This window comes from Sander lucioperca, chromosome 10, assembly GCF_008315115.2.
Source record: "Sander lucioperca isolate FBNREF2018 chromosome 10, SLUC_FBN_1.2, whole genome shotgun sequence".
Lineage (NCBI taxonomy): Eukaryota > Metazoa > Chordata > Actinopteri > Perciformes > Percidae > Sander > Sander lucioperca.
Genome location: NC_050182.1, coordinates 46,116 through 62,741, shown reverse-complemented (window position 1 = coordinate 62,741; position 16,626 = coordinate 46,116). Strand labels below are relative to the sequence as shown.

General features: G+C 39.9%; 1 pseudogene; it reads left to right on the top strand.

The window, feature by feature from the left end:
• The first annotated feature begins 5,457 nt into the window (after window positions 1-5,457).
• Window positions 5,458-6,404, top strand: LOC116042207 (annotated as a pseudogene).
• Window positions 6,405-16,626: the final 10,222 nt, after the last annotated feature.

Sequence of the window (16,626 nt, the reverse complement as noted above, 5' to 3'; positions counted from 1 at the left end):
AGTAACCAGCGAATACAGTGATTTATTCAAGCATAACTTTAAACCAGTTCTGGAAAGGGCCAAACAGGACCTTATCCGTTGGTCAGCGCTGCCTATATTGCTTGCTGGCAGGGTTAATTCCGTCAATGATAATTATGCCCAGGTTCTTATTCTTGTTTCGTACAATACCTGTTTTAATCCCAAAGTCTTTTTTCAGAGAGCTAGATAAATCTATATCTACCTTTATCTGGAATAAGACCATCCCACGAATAAGGAGGGCACATCTTGAGAAACAGAAAGAGGCGGGAGGCTTAGCACTGCCACATTTTTTACAATATTACTGGGCAGCTAATATTTATAAACTAATATACTATGTCTCTGCGTCTTAATCAAGGGGGTGGACCTGTATGGGTTGAAATGGAACAACATTCCGCTCATCCGGTGTCCCTACCTTCTTTAGTATGTGCGCCATTGCCACTCAGTAAACAGCACCTCACAAATAATCTTATTGTGAGTGGCTCACTTTGAATATGGTCCCAATTCAGGACCCACTTCAAACATAGACAGGCTATGCCCTCTTTCCCAATCTCGGCCAGCGCACTCTTTCCACCCTCACTCATGGATACAGCATTTAAGTTATGGTTCAGGAATGGTCTGAAATGGGTGAAGGATCTTTTTAAGGATGGTGTGTTCATGTCATTCGAGCGGCTGGTAAATGAGTATGATATCCCCAGTTTGCATTATTTCAGGTATCAGCAGGTACGTGTCTTTGTTCGGAAACATTTCCCTTCCTTTCCGTTACTCTTGCCAAATGACTGGATAGATGAGTGGTTGGAGGGGGATCTAAATCAAAGAGGAGTGAGCAGATTATATGAGGATATTCAGATGATCGCCTCGCCGTCACTTAGTTATATTAGGGCAGGGTGGGAGGGGGAATTAGGATTTGAAATGTCGGACGTCTCCTAGCAAAGCACAATTAAGAGAATACATTCAACTTCGATTTGTATCAGACATGGTTTACTTCAGTTTAAGGTGCTCCACAGGCTTCATCTATCTAGGAGTAGGCTTGCCAGGGTGTATCCAGATGTCGATCCAACTTGCTCCCGATGCTGTCAGGCTCCGGCTACCCTCTATCATATGTTCTTCAAAGTTGACACAGTTTTGGTCTTTAATTTTTGATACTTTTTCTTACATCTGTGACAGAGAGATAAGCCCTGCTCCTGAAATCGCAATATTTGGTGTGACCCCTGCTGGGATGGCAATATCTGGTGCACAATCAGACGCCATTGCGTTTTCATCTCTATTGACCAGACGTCTTATTTTGTGTAATTGGAAGTCAGATATGCCTCCCACACACAGGCGCTGGGTTGAGGATGTAATGGCACACTTGAAACTTGAGAAGTTGAAACACACGATCAGGGGTTCAACCCAGAGATTTTATAAGGTCTGGCAGCCATTTCTGGATTATTTTAATTTACAATTTCCTGCTGGAAACACTGGGACATAATTGATTCACAGGCTCTGTAACTCTGTAACATGTCAGTTTTTATTTTTCCTTAAAGTACGTTTTTTTTGTGTTATTGTCATTTTATTATTGTATATGTTGGGGTTGCTGTTTGGGGACTTGTTAATTGTTTTATAAGTGTTTACAATTCAAAACCCAATACAAATATTTGAATAATAACTGTTTGTCTCCTACTGTCGTTGTGGTTGTTAGTATGTCATCAGGAATTGATGCCTTTTGCAGTGAGATACTATACCTTACCAGTTGGTCCTCACACAATGGTGTGTTCGGTGGGTGTCCTCTTCGCCCAAGTCCAATGTGTGGAGGTGCTGTAAACAAAATCTGAAAGGGTGACAGGTTACGTCGCTTGCGCATGCACTTTCTCATATGCCTCAGTACAATAGGCAGAGCTTTTGTCAAATGTAGGCATGTTGCATTTTGAATGCAAACCACTATACTTGAGATTTTGGTTGGAATCCTCCATTTTTGGAATTATTTCAGTGAGTAGGGCTTTGGCTACTACACTGGCTGTCTGTTTTTACATGACACATGCCTGGCAGTATTCTTGATCAAAAATAAAACATTTTTTTGTGAACCAATGTTGTTTCATCATTGTGAAACAATCGTATTTCCCTCATACTAATCATTCTCCCTTTTACACATGGTCTAACCCATGTGTCAACTTTGCAAAATGAGGAAAGAAATGGCTGGACAGCCTTCTTTTAGGGAAATGAGCTCTACTGCTTGTACTGAGAGATGAGATGGTCCAGATCAGATAGCATCAGAATCAAGTACAACAGAGAAGCCCACACGGTTCAGGCCAGTGCTAGAGTCTCTGGAAGCAGAACTGTCAACATAAAAAAATGAAATCAGGGTTAGTGAGAGGTGTGTCAGAGAGGTCAGGTCGTGGTATTCAGACCACCTGTAGCTCTGCAACACAATTGTTCCTCTCTGTCATCTGGTGTGTGGAGAAGAAAAGCAGGGTTAAGAACAGTGCATCTGTTAGAGTGACATTTGGCATATCTAACAGATTAGTAATATCTAAGGTACCTGGCCACAGGTAAATAAGTTTTTAATTTTGTTCCCACAAAATGTGTGACACAGAATGTGGAACAGGACATATTTAATGCTTCCTCAGCGACAGAATCGAGTTTAGCAGAGAAATTCGCAACCGGACGGAGTTTGTAGCCGTGGTATTGTAGCAACACAGAGGTCATGCAGCTCTTGTGCTTGTCAACGGTCTGCATAAATTGTTTTTAGGGATCTGGCAGTCCCAGCGTCGGGGAAGACTGCAGAGCCAGTTTCATATTCACGAACGCTTCATCAGCTTTGGGTATCCAAGAGATTGTTTGATGTGAACTGAGACCCTTACCATGAATCAGGGAGCTCAATGGAGCTTCCATAATTGCATAAATAGAAATACATGTATGTAATAGAAGCATATTTCCAGAAGGACAATACAATGTGACTAAAGGGGGAAATGCACAAAAATTAAGTATATCTCCTTGGCCTTAGCAGTCTGGGCTCAGCTATAGCAACACACACACACACACACACACACACACACACACACACACACAGGAGTAGTCAGTGTGTGACACACCGTAGCTCCCTTTGGACCCTGTGTGTACAGGTTGCTGAACTCAGTGTGACAGCAAAACAGGATAAAAGTTCAGCAGTTGCCACAGTCTGCTGTAGGTCAGGGGAGGGTGCTGTGTATCATTCTAAAAGTTTACATACACTGATGCAAAGACTGTTTTCTGAATATCTTAATGAATGTATCAACTGAAAAGACCACATGCATAATATAAACACTATATACAGTGCCTGACAAAAGTCTTGTCGCTTATGTAAGTTGTAGGAACAACAAATAATAACTAGACTTGTAGTTGATCAATTGGAATCAGAAATGGTTTATATGAAAGGCAAAGGCTTCTGGATTATGCTTATTATACCAAAATAAAGTTTTGTATCATTAATTGAGTTTTATCATTGAATTAGGACAGAAAGGTCAGATTTGGCTTGGACAAAAGTCTTGTCGTGTCTTTATATGATTCAACCAATCACAGATTAGAGTTTCACCTGTGACAAATACTGTAATTAACACATTCCTGGGTGTGTATAAAAAGAACTCCAGCACACCAGACCTTCATGTGAAGTGCAACCTGACCTCTCACAACATGCCAAAGATTCAACCACAGACCAAAGTGCTGATCATCAAGAGCCTGAAGACCAAGTCTGCTGCTGAGGTGGCAGACATCTTCAATGTATCCAAACGTCAAGTGGAAAGAATAAGAAAAAGATTTGAAGAAACTGGTGAAGTTCATGACAAGTCCAGGTCAGGCAGACCCCGTAAGACAACTGTTCGAGAGGACCGTTTGTTGCTTCGACAGTCCAGGGCCAGCCCTTTTCCTGGGCTGGCCACCAGAAACCCCTGTATCTATAACAACAGTTTGTCGAATTCTCTCACGCAGTGGTCTCCATGGCCGAATTAGTGCTCACAAACCAGCATTACACAGAAGACAACTAAAAAAGTGTGTTGCATTTGCAAAGGCCCACAGCTTGGTGAAAAGATGGACAGTGGAAAAGTGGCAGAAGGTTGATTTTTCTGATGAATCATCCATTGAACTGCATCCCAATTGCTGTAAATACTGCAGAAGACCTGTTGGAACCCGCATGGACCCAAGATTCACTCAGAAAACAGTCAAGTTTGGTGGAGGAAAAATCATGGTTTGGGGTTACATGCAGTATGGGGGTGTGCGAGAGATCTGCAGAGTGGATGGCAATATCAACAGCCTGAAGTATCAACAAATTATTGCTGCCCATTACATTCCAAACCACAAGAGAGGGCAAATTCTTCAGCAGGATGGTGCTCCTTGTCATACTTCAGCCTCCACATCAAAGTTCCTAAAAGCGAAGAAGGTCAAGGTGCTCCAGGATTGGTCAGCCCAGTCACCAGACATGAACATTATTGAGCATGTCTGGGGTAAGATAAAGGAGGAGGCTTGGAAGATGAAACCAACGAATCTTGATGAACTCTGGGAGTCCTGCAAGACTGCTTTCTTTGCTATTCCAGATGACTTCATCAATACGTTATTTGAGTCATTGCCGAGACGTATGGATGTAGTCCTCCAAGCTCATTTTCTTTTTCCCAAGGCACCATGACTTTACGTATGCTCTGATGTTATTGTAGCATGTTTGTGTATTCACAATAAAGTATAATTTCTACCGTACATTACTGTATTTTTGTATGCGACAAGACTTTTGTCCAAGCCAAATCTGACCTTTCTGTCCTAATTCAATGATAAAACTCAATGAATGATACAAAACTTTATTTTGGTATAATAAGCATAATCCAGAAGCCTTTGCCTTTCATATAAATCATTTCTGATTCCAATTGATCAACTACAAGTCAAGTTATTATTTATTGTTCCTACAACTTAGATAAGCGACAAGACTTTTGTCAGGCACTGTACAGTATATTGTATTGGCTAATAACTACCGATTTCTCACTATTAGAGGACACAAAACCTCCATTAACTGTTAAAGTTTTTTAGATTGCAATTCACTTGTGGAAAATTATGTTTTGAATCTGTCATCTGTGAGCCTCGATAACCTGGATACACCTCTTCTTCATTGAACTGAAATATTCTTCATTGACAAATGTTAAGTTGTTTTGCATTTAGTTCACGTAACACTGACCTTTTTCCATCCATGTGTACTTTTGAACGTCTTTTTTTAACTATTTGAAATTAATTAATTATGCTGAATATTATCAGGCACAATTGTTAGAAATGTGCAGTTTATGCAACTTACATGCATGCAGGCTTATTATATGTTTTGTGTCTAGTGTTAAAATAGGACATTTTGATGCACACATTTTAATATCATTCATTGTACCTCAATCTGTTTTTTACCCTCCTTTTTCTCCATCACTCTCACTTCTCTTCTTCCAGCTCTGCCATTGTGCAGACATGAAGAGCAACAACAGCCTGAATCCTTTGTATTTTCAGTTCACTCTGTTTGCAGACTTTGGGCCCCTCAGATATCTGTTCTTCAGCCTGTGTCTGTTGCTCTACATGACTATTGTCTCTGCTAACATTGTCATTATTCTGACAGTCTGCCTGGAGAAGTCTCTGCATCAGCCCATGTATATTTTTATCTGCTGTCTGTCTTTTAACTCTCTGTACGGCTCAGCCGGCTTCTTCCCCAGGTTTCTGATGGACATTCTGTCTGACACTCATTTAATCTCACGTCCATTATGTTTCAACAGATGTATGTTATTTACACCTATGCATCATTTGAGCTGACTCTCCTCGCATCATGGCCTATGATAGATTTGCCAGATAATAGATAGCTATTTGCCAGCCTTTACACTATCACAGTAAAATGACATTTAAGATGGTAACACATCTTGTGATTTTTGCCGTGCTCTACCCTGCATTTACTATAGGCTTCTGTCTCTTCCTTACTGTTCAATTACCGTTGTGTGACAATAAACTGCACAGGCTTTTCTGTTCCAACTGGCCTGTGGTTCAGCTCTCCTGTGTGGACACAACTATGAATAACATAGTAGGTCAGTTTATTACGATGACAACCATCATCATCCCCCTGTTCTTTGTCCTGTACACCTATCTACGTATTCTGCTTGTTTGCAGGAGAAGCTCGTCTGAATTCAGAGGAAAGGCGTTACAGACCTGCCTGCCTCACATCGTGACATTTGTAAACTATTGCATCTCAGTGCTCTGTGAGATTTTGCTAAGTCAATATAACATTGATGAAATGAATCTGTTTGTTTTTGTTGTTTTATCGCTGGAGTTTTTGATAATTCCCCCCCATTAATAACCCTCTAGTTTATGGCCTGAATCTGCCTCAAATCAGACGAGTGATTTTTAGCTTTTTTAGAAGATACGGAAAATGATTCCTGCTTCATTATTTTACACACAACAAGCACAGAGAGAAACTAATGAAGCTTTAATTCTGTTATTCACATAATGGGCTTCTAGAATATAGTACCGCCTTTTAAACTGTAGAGATATTTTGTTTGTTCACATTTATTTTAAACAAATCTGAATACAGGTAAAGAAAAGATTACTATCCCCCCTTACCACATTAAATATATTAATATGTTTTACATGCATGATCCAAATCAATAACACATCTCTCATGAGAAATAAAGCATACGATGTGCTGCTAAATAACAATACATGTTTGGCTTAATGATTGTTTTCTTTTGGAACAAACAGTTATTTTCTATTATATTATATCAACTTTGTTTTTAACTTAGTTTATTGTGTATCTGAATGGTTCTAATTGCCCATGGGTATAATATGAAACTGAACTGGACTGTAGTGAGCCATTTGAACTTTTAAATACTGAAGCTGTGTCAAAAGATTTAAAGTTATGTGGAAGTTTCAACAACAACAAAATCCACCGGATGTCATTAACCTCTCCAAAGGAAAAAGCTGCTAACACGTAAACAACTTGACCAATCTCTAGAGGCCTCACCTCCCAGATGTTGTTAGACTTTGTTTTGCTCAAGTCATGTGACTCTGTCATAATCAGAACGCCACCCGGAGAGGAAAGATCTCCACCAAGGCCAGCGGTGCATTCACCTGCTCCTCTGATGGCCAGGGGCGGGGCTAGATGGAGGGGCACAGGGTGGCACCAGCCCCCCCTTGGCCTCCTGGTGCCCCCCCCCCCCAATCCATTGGGCGAGAGTGCTGTCAATCTGACAACTGTGATTCCCATTTGATCAGAGTGCTGTCACTCGGCTGCAGTGTTGGGCAAGTTACTTTTAAAAAGTAATTAGATACAGTTACTAGTTACTTCTTCCAAAAAGTAACTAAATTAGTTACTCAGTTACAAATTCTAAAAGTAACTAGTTACTTCAGAGAGTAACTATTGCGTTACTTTCAAATACATTTTAAATGCTCAAATGTGACCCCACCTCCACCCCTCTTTAATGGAACTTAAAATACATGTGCATGTTCAATTATTTATGATAAATCTGAATATTATAATGAAATGGACACTTAATACAATACATTATTAACAGAAACAATGTACACAAATCTAAATTATTTTAATGTTGCTGTGGGACGAAGTGAGAAGATCCTCCAATCAAATGCCATGTTTATAGATAATATGTTTATTTAGTGGATCAATACAAATAACACAATAGATGTTTTGGAACTTTTGATATTTATTGCCCCTCAACAGGCCACAACTGGGCAGAAATGTTTTTTTAATACTGGCCGACTGAGCCTATAGAAAATGTGTATTGTATTTGGATATTCATTTTGTTTAAAATGAAATTAAGTGAAACTAATTATGAATGTGAGGTTTTGTTTAGTTGAATAACATTGTGTTGTTCTATCCTATCCAATATTTCCTATCTTTCTAAGCAGATTTTCCAGGCTGTATTCTGAAAAACTAGTCCATGCATACATGTTATTATTGTAGCTGGAATCTCTCTTACGACTCTCCATTTGCCAAAACACTGACGTGATTATTTATCAAGTGCGGATTTTTGTTCACTTGATAAAACATTTTTTTTGTGTGCTTACTTGAATACTTTATTGCCATACAATATGGTTGTTGGCAGAACAACAGACAATCACAGCATACCAATTTAGACACATAATAAGAAATTAACACTTAACAAATAATACATAACCCCCACACCATAAAACATTACATACATCCATTGATAAAGATATTATCAGTCAATACTTCATACTTCAACATGGCACTACAGCTCTTCTGATAGAGGTGTGTTGTGGTATATTTTAGTTTCAGCACTGTGTTGCCGTTGTATGGAGAAGGAACTTCGTAGACACTGCTCTTGGTATAAAAAGATTTATTACATCAGAGTTTTCAGCATCAATTTACAGACCCATGGATATCTGGAGAGACGACCGACCCAATCTTCAAAATTTGTCGCTCTGCCTTTTCTTTGTGTGGACAAAACTTATATCTCAATGCATTGTATCAACATAGGACGTAATTTTGTAAGTATATGATTGGATCAGATAACTAGCCAATCAATGCCTGTTATCTGGCACAACTCCAAAAAAGGTATCTTCTTTCTTGGGGGGACCTCTACTCATGTTAACAATTTCCAGATGTTCTTAGTGAATGTAGAGTAAAGTTCATGCATCCTCCTTATACCAAAAACTTAGATCACAATGGTAAATAGTCAGATACCACAGATTTCCCCCCTACGAGACTTAATAAAGTCTCGGAAAACAAAAAGAATAGGATTACAACAGAATAACACTTCTCATTATATCAGGTTCCTTATAATATACCCTTTGGGGTGTAAACAAACTTATAGAGTGTAACAAAATGAAATTGTTGGAGTGTGAGAGCAAAAAACCCATCTGGCAGCTGTCTTTTCAAGTAACCATCAATCAATCAAGATAGGAAAACTCTCTCACGGTCCCTCTGCCCTAGGCGACCACCTCAGTACTCCAGATCAATTAGAAACTAAATCTTTATCAAATTATAGTTATAGTTCAAGCAAATACAAGGGAAAACCTCAGAAAATGAAATAAAATCAAAACAATGTCCAAATTCAGGCTAGTCGACCCATAGGACCATCCATTGGACCTTTCCCTGCCTGGACCCCATTTCCCTAAGTGTCAAGGAAAAAAAGAAAAGCATCTGAGGTCTCCATATATTCACTTCATGACAAAAACTTCATTATTCAAGCAATTAATACAAAAATATGATACAAAGTATGTTTTACTTATGCAAACATGTATATATCAGACAGACACAAGAATGTAGTCCACCACATTGCAGCTTCTCAGCAATGTTGAATATCAATGCAATGTTGGTGTAGTGAAATCTGAACAGATCCACACCATCCTGGTTCAGAGTTCTCCTAGTTCCTTCATATTGTCCATGTTTGTATCTGTATCCCCTCTGCACATTCTCCCATATTCTCTGGAAGAAAAGAAAACACCAACCAGTATCTTTTTGAAAAACAACACATAGAAATTAAAATATCAAAATAAGAATAAAAAGGAATAAGAAAATAATAATATCAAAAATAATATGAACCAAATATCAAAAGTAGTATAATATATCAAAAGTAGTATAATATGAATCACATCACATTCACATTCCATTTCCCCCCTATGAGTAAGAAGGAGGCACTAAACAACACAATAACACTCGAGAATGTGAAATCATAACACAATTAGATATTCAAAAGGGATACGCTTCCATCAATACCCCACCTAACATTGCTCCATCTCTGTCCAAATCAGTCACATCTAACAAAGGCATCTGAGTGCTATCCCCAGGCATTACCACTCCAACCCATCTCAATATCATAGCCTTCGCAAAAGTCAACAGCAAAGTACAAAAGCAAAACATCACACATAGCGCTAAAAGAGCCGCCACCAAAATCTGAACCACTACTGCTCCCACTGGTCCTAATTGATCTTGCAGCCAAACGTTTGCAGACCATCCAGCTCCTTCAGATCGACCAAATGCATCCCTTATACTTTTCAATGCATCTATAACACTTGTGATATTATCAGTACTATCAGGAATCAAAGTATAACAATCATCTCCCGTCAAGTTCAGAGCTACACACAAACCACCCTGTTTGGCTAAAATATAGTCAAGAGCCATGTCATGTTTCAACAGCGTCAATCTGTGACTTCTTTGAGTATTTGACAAAATGTTAAAACCTCTTATCGTCTCATTTGCAAAACCTTGCAAAGTATAGGTAATATTATCAATGTGATCTGCAAAAAATGTTACCCCATACCAAGGAAAAAGTCCTAATCCCCATTTCTCTCCCAAACTGATTTTCCAGTGATAAGCTTCTAGGTTGTGAAATTGTGCCATCTCTCTCTTCACCCTACTTCCAGAACTAGCATCAGTTTGAGCTGTCTCAGGCGCTTCCCCTTTTTTAATGGTATAAACCTCATACGGAAGCTTCAACGTCGCCATATAACAACATCCTATCCATCCATAGGGTAAGAATAAATAGGCTTTGTTATCACAAACCCACCAGATATCTTGAAAATTCCCTATAGTCACGTTACCAGGCAAAAGCTGATCTCTAACCATCACTGTTCTACCCTTCTTACTAGATGGTATAGAAAAAGTTACTTTATACATATCTTCACTAACCTTGCGTTCATGCTTATCCAAAGTCATCATATAATCATCACAATCTGATATTCCCATAAACATTCCTGGTCCATCACACGTCTTACTTGAACAAAAACATCCTTTTGCCCTTGCAGGTGTCACTTCCATTGCTTCTGGAACTGCTGTTAGCTTATTCTACTCCTGATCTAACAAGTTCACATAGGGTAATCCATTCAACCAAGAACAATCATATTTAGGTCTAAACAACTGTGTTGACAAAGACATCACTACATCTACTGCAGATTGTTGATGATACAACAACCATGATAGAGCGTAAGATTGACATTTAGTAGACAGAGGTTGAGCCACTGTCTCTAAAATTGAGTCCCACGTACCAGGTGGAGGTACTTTCAACAGACATGGACCATTCAATTTCTTAACTGACCTCACAGAATGAGTTAACTGCTGGAACCATAGATTCCTACTTGCCCATCTGTGATTCTCAAAACAGAAGAATCAAATCCATATGCTTTCCATGTACTTTCTCTCTTCCTTAATGAACGGTATTGATCAATCATATCTACTAGTGTTTCACCAAAATTAGAGAACTCATTTTGTTCATCCGGGATACCATTCTGAACTGTTTCAGATGAATCTACATCCTTCTCTTCTACCATCTGTTCACTAACGTCAAAAATATCCTTACTACTATTTGCACCTAACTCCGTCTGTAACACAAACTTCTGGGTTACATTTACTACATTCTTCTCTATTTTCTGAAAAATCGTACTCGGTGTTGGCGTCACATTTACAAGGGATGTTACTACTGCCGTAGCATTCATTTCTTTCGAAGTTACCACCAAATTCACTGCTTTAGTTGAGGTATTAACACTTTCAATTGTTTCCAAAAGCAAATTAACAAACGTCCTCTGTGTATTATTCACTCTTGGAGTAATTACTGTAGTATATGGTTCCTGTACTCCTTTAGTGACTGTAGAAATTTCAACAGACTTTAAATCTTCCGTCACAAGCGTCACTTTATGAGACACACGACCTGCTATCCAATAATTTTGAAATGGAACTGTTTTAAACTCTGGCTCTAAATAAGTACACACATATTCCCCTAGATCTTCCCATGTGGTATTAAACAAAACAAGTGAACAATCGCCCGAAACTTTCCACCATTTCATATCATTGAACGAAGAATACTTCCTTTGACTATAAGATATACCATCTACTTCTGGTCCTCGTAATAATACAACCTCACCACGATTATTTCTCCACTCGGGAAGATTATTACCACCACTGTTCCATCTCCCACATTTACAAGGAAGAACAGTTGTTGTTCCCAACTTGACTTTCATCACAGTCTTCAATACAGTTGGCATTGGCGAAGTCATCCGAGGCGCCACTGTAGTCAACTTTGATACATTTATACCTTTAGCAACTACCAATGCTAAAAGAGTTGAATTACCACTCATTGTTCTAATGTTAGGCTGAAGTGTTGATATCAGTGTTGTTGATTCTTTTGTTTCTTCAACAGCTTGGACCCCCATGCTTTTGTTCCCATCTTTTACTACCAGCGTCACCACATTAACTCTGAGTCCCGACTCTATTCCCTCGCTTTCAAACTGTGGATCATAAAAAATACACTTATAATCACCTTGATCCTCCCGTTGGGAATTATACACATAAAGACTACAATCCCCTTCGATTTTCAATCTTCTCTTATCATTTAATAACGCATACTTTCTTGATGTCAATGTTCCTAGCAGGTCTAAAACTCCACCATGACTGTCTTCCCACCGAACTCTAAATTTTCCTTCACCACTATTCTCTCTCATACACCAGCATGGAAGCTGAGCTGGCTTTCCTAGAGACACTTCGACTCTAATCTTCGTAGCGTCTTGGTTTGACTTTTTTCCTGACTGGCCTTGGGCTATTTCGTCTAACTGAATCACCGGCTTCTCCTGTAACGAGTTACAGCCCTCGGCAACCTCTGTGGTTTCACCTTCCACTGGGATAGTCCCTGCTGTTTCTGGGACGTATTGAAACTCAATGTCTCCAAATCTCCTTTCCTGTCCATCAATTGCTGTGTCATGTCTGGCATCCTCAGAAGTATACACATGATCATCAGCATTGTCCACATGATGGACAATCTCTCCTTCTGCTGGCTGTTCTTCCCTACTTTCTTCTGGCTCTTTTGAGCCCTCAACATCTTGATTCCCTAGCTGTGGTGTTTCTTCCCTGGGAGCTTTAACACAATTCGATAAATGATACCACGTTGGAGACCCTTTAACCTGAACGGCTGTTCCCGTACTGCAAACAACCTCAAATGGTCCTTCACGGCGTTCGTTATACCATTTCCTTCTAAATACCTTCACGAACACCTTGTCCCCAGGTTGCGCTGTACTCCTTTTTTGCTCATCGAGCTTCTCCTGCACCTCTTCTTTTCTTTGCCTGTCAGAAACATATGTGGATATTCTTTTATGGAAATTAGCCATATATGTAACATATGCTCTCATTTCATCTTCCAAAAAAGCCAAACTTGGACCTTTTCCGCTTGTTCGCAAACAAGGCGTAGGCATCCGTCTTCATGTGACCAATTCATGGGGTGTCATACGTAAATCATGCAACTCACTTGAGCGACACACCATCAAGGCTAAAGGTAATGCGGCTATCCAGTTCAGCCCTGTATGTTGGCAAATCTTGACAATACGATTTTTCAAAACACCATTCATTTTTTTCGCAAATCCCTTGGCTTTGTGGATGATAAACTGCTCCAAGACGTTTAATTCCCAATTTTTGAAAAATCAATTTCACTGTCTTATCCACGAACTCTTTCCCATTATCTGAGGATATTCGATCAGGAAGTCCCCACCTGCTTATCACCTCTCTACACAAAAACTTGGCAACCGACTGAGCATCTTTCCGCTTGGTTGAACAGGCCTCCGGCCATCGTGAAAATCTATCCACAACCACTAGCATGTATCTTTTACCTTCAACTGGTTTGATCATATCGACATAGTCAATAACCAGCTCACGCATAGGACGTCTTGGGGTTGGAATGTAACCTGGAAGAACAGTCACACCTCGGCGAACATTATTTTTCAAACAAATTGTACATCTGCCTATGATGTGATCAATCTGTTCTAGCAAATATGGTGCCCAAAAACCATATTCCTTTGTGATCTTTCTCCTAACTTCCCCCCTTGCAACATGCGCTAAACCATGTGCCTCCTGGATCATCAGACCCAGCAGGTCTAGCGGTGCTACTATCAACCCTTCATGATTTCTCCAAAGACCAGTAGAATCTTTGACTGCACCTCGGTCTAGCCATAACTGTTTATCAACTGTTGGTGCAGCTTCCTGCATCAAAATCACATCCTTAAGCGTAATGTTGTCTTCTAAGTCTACTCCATGAGTGACCAGAAAAACCTTACCCAATTTGTCAGCTCCTGTAATTGCTTTTGCAGCTTCATCAGCAGCTTTATTCCCTTTTGTAACTTTTGACACATCTGTTTTATGAGCTGCACACTTAGCTATTGCTATTTCTTTAGGTTTCATCATGGCATGCAACAGTTTCATTATTTGCACATGATGCAGTATCGGAGAACCATCCGTTTTCTTGAATCCTCGCCCTTTCCACACTGATCCAAACAAATGACATACGTTATGGGTCTCTCGGTCCTGTTCTTTCTGTTCATGTTCCTTTTTCCTATATAACTCCACCTGATGGGCTATTTGATCTGTATACACACCTATTGTCATACTTCCAAGTCTCACTACTTCCGCCAATTTGCTTCTTACCGGAACAGGCAATCCCTTCTGTATTTTGGTTCGCAAAACTGACTTTTCCAGTTGACTCACCTCTGGATCATTTCCTGTAATATTTCTCCACACTTGGTGGGCTCTCGACACATACGCTCTTGGATTTTCTTCTTGTCCCAATGGCTCAATCAAGATGTTGTCTGGATTCACATTTGTTGGATACTCATCTCTCAGCGCTCTCCACAGACGACCTCTACTTGCGGCAAACAACTCAGGATCATATACAGAAGTCCCCACATATCGATTAAGTCCTGCTCTCTGGAAGATTTCTCCCATAGCTGGAATCCCAACAAGATTAGCCAAAAGTCTCTTGATATCTCCTATGGCAAACTGTGTTCCTGTCGACATTTCTTCCAACTTTGCAATCCAAGGATGTGCTCCCTCTTGAAGAGTAGGCAACTTATCAAGAATATCTGACATATCAGTGTTCTGCAAGGGCTTGTACTCCAAATTCTGTCCTCGAATGAACACCGGCAGCATCTTCTCACTTACCTTTCCCTTTCTTGAGCGCAATGTATATTTCTTCTCCACTTTTCGGGATCCTTTCTTCCGCAATTCTTCCCTCCTTATGTTCAGCTTCTCAAATTGCCCTTCCAGTTCTCTTATGTCTTCTAGTTTAGTAGACCTCTCCAAGTACACCGATCCATGTCTCTTTCAACTTCTTCTAACTCAGCTGTAGTAGAACATGATCCCGTAGCTCCTGTGATCTCCTCTTCTCCATCACTCTCGTCTCCATTTTCACTTTCGTCAGAGGTCTGATCTCTTATATCTTGTTGTTTCTTCCATTTTTCTTCTCCTCTCCTTTCCGCTCTAGCCAGCACCCTTCTGATTGCAGGGGCATATCCTCCCATGAGCTCCTCTTCTTCACTCTGATCACTATCGTCATCATCCTTTGTCTTGCTAAACCTCACTCTGCCCTTGGTTTCCGGATGTTTCAATTTCTTCTTACTTTTGGAGTTTGGATTCATTTTTATAGTCGTTTCTGCTTGTCCTATCTCTATTATTAGTTCATCTTTATCTCTGATGCAGTAGTCACCCTTCTGACTGATCACTGGAAGCTGGGGATAGATGTCCTTAAACTCCGCTTCCTCCTCATAAGGTGGAGGTCTTTTCACTGATTCTGTATGCGAGAAAGGTGTATTAACTTCTGCCATTAATTTTTCTGTTATTTTCTCCTTTTTTGCCATTTCCTTTACACTTTTGTCTCTTTTATCTTTTGTAGCCTTTATCAGTTTCTGTCCCTCATTCTCAAACAACTTAAACGTACCCAACTCTTTTTGTCTCTTTATTCTACGTTTTTCGCCTTTTTTCCCCTTCTTTTGATCTGCCTTGTACGTTGACACAAGTACCTGGATTATTTTAATAACATCCGGGTTAAGAGTCCCCTCTACTGGCCATGGCTGTTCAATATCCGGCCAACGTTTGTGCCATATGTGAATATTCCTTAGTCCAGTACTTTTTCCTTTTCTCTATGTCTTTAACTTCCTTAAGCCTTTGCTTCATTTTCTCCTCTTATTCCTTTTATTTCTCTGTCTTCCCTCATTATGCCCACATTAAGGCCTTTCTCACTCCCCCCTTTTTTTTTTCTTTAGTACACCACAACACAAAGAAATTTACAACAAAGTTCCAGCCCACACAACAACACACACAGCACAGCAGCTGCACACACAGGTTTCACACAGTACAATGCGGCCCATCACACACACACACACACGCACGCGGCTCCCATGAACGACTGCCACCCCAGAATTTGTGGTATATTTTAGTTGCAGCACTGTGTTGCCGCTGTATGGAGAAGGAACTTCGTAGACACTGCTCTTGGTATAAAAAGATTTATTACATCAGAGTTTTCAGCATCAATTTACAGACCCATGGATATCTGGAGAGACGACCGACCCAATCTTCAAAATTTGTCGCTCTGCCTTTTCTTTGTGTGGACAAAACTTATATCTCAATGCATTGTATCAACATAGGACGTAATTTTGTAAGTATATGATTGGATCAGATAACTAGCCAATCAATGCCTGTTATCTGGCACAACTCCAAAAAAGGTATCTTCTGTCTTGGGAGGACCTCTACTCATGTTAACAATTTCCAGATGTTCTTAGTGAATGTAGAGTAAAGTTCATGCATCCTCTTTATACCAAAAACTTAGATCACAATGGTAAATAGTCAGATACCACAGTGTTTACAGA